Below are 1680 nucleotides of genomic sequence, written 5' to 3' on the forward strand. Positions count from 1 at the left end.
GCTAAGGTTGCTAAAATCGATAGCCACTCAGGCACACTCGCTAGAACAGTGGTCCCCAAAGTGGGTCCTGGAGGGCCGGCATCCTGCATGTTTTAGTTCTCTCCCTGGTTTAACCCACCTGGATCAAATGATGGCTCATTACATGGCCTAAGAAGAACACCGACATGCTGAAAAGGTTGTTACTACCACCAGGGAGAGAACTAAACCATGCAGGATGTCGGCACTCAAGGACCCACTTTGGGGACCACTGTGCTAGAAGGAAACAAACACACCCAGTACAACTTCATTATATTGGCTGAAAGGTTGCCAGGTGACTGTGCCAAAATGCAGTTCTACATTTCGTAAATGAGCAGAGTCCGAGCAGAGACTAAGTGTGAGTGTGAGGAAAAGTTTTGAGTAAGTATTACAAGTTTTGAGAAGAACGACATGAAGCCCTGCTTTTAAAATAAAAATGTATGCAAAAGTATTAAAGGTTTTGAGAACAAAAGATATGAAATCCTGCTTTCAGACTGAAAATATGTGCTCTTGGATTATGGCAGAAAATTTCCCCCATAAATTAACCATAGGAAAAAGTTTGCAAACAACAGAAGCATGACTGGCAAAAAAAATGAGTAATTTATTGGACAAATAATAAAATTGTCAAAAATGACCACTAGCAAAAATAGATTTAATTTAGAACAGTAAAATATTTTAGCTATGCTGGCGCTGGGAAAAGGAATAAAACTACCAAAAAAATAATAAACGATCTTCAGAAAAGTAGTTAATTACCATGCCTCCAATAGGGAAAGCTAAGGGTGAATAAAATATCAACAAAACAAAAGCATACACCAAGGCGTTCAAATAGCAAACATCAAAAAAAGAAAAATTAGAATATCTGAACCCCAGGAATCTTAAAATGGCAAATTAAACCCCAGATACAAGATATAGTAAAATACCTTTTTTAGAGAACAGCTTATTTGCTCTACAAGTGTACCGAGGTAAACATTGGTAGGGTCAAGTATTGACTCATCAAACAGTAGCAGGCCAACCTTTACACTGAAAAACAGACCCTTGCCTGTGGTCACTTGATGTCAGGAGGATCTTACTATAGAATAGCGAGGAACTGTTGAGGGTTACAGTTAAATTCAAATCAACATTTTTACACAGCCTTCTTCTCAACAACAGGCAACTAAAACAGGGTTACTGGACAGCAGAGTCACCTGTCTTGACTGAGCCTTACCAGTGTTTTCCATGAGGAAAGACAATTAACATAGGTAATTACAAAGTGCAGTTTTTAAATGAAAATGTTTATTATAAAGGGGCAGTATTACGTCACTTCAAAGACTCTCCCAATCAACTTTTTCAGACTAATCAGCAGCAATTAGCAAGCAACTGGTGAAACGGTGCAACTGCTGAGCTCATTATAAGAGCTACTTCTCAGTGCAACATTGGTCAAAATTAGTTAATAAAGGAATGCTGTTGAGAAAGCTTCCTGAAGGCAGTTTCAGAAAGAGCATAAGTTTTTAAGGTGACAGACATCCAATTTCAAGGCATTTATTACAAAGTCAAATTTCTTTTAAGTGATTTTTGATATAGCATTTTTATAACAACTTAAGGCAGTGCTTCCCAAACTTTTTCTTCTGCGCCCCCCCAGTGGTTTCCAAACATATTCTGTGCCCCCCCTGTGGATTACAAATGGCT

This window comes from Poecilia latipinna, unplaced genomic scaffold (assembly GCF_001443285.1).
Source record: "Poecilia latipinna isolate Pla-1442-1.1 unplaced genomic scaffold, P_latipinna-1.0 Scaffold2281, whole genome shotgun sequence".
NCBI classification, from domain to species: domain Eukaryota; kingdom Metazoa; phylum Chordata; class Actinopteri; order Cyprinodontiformes; family Poeciliidae; genus Poecilia; species Poecilia latipinna.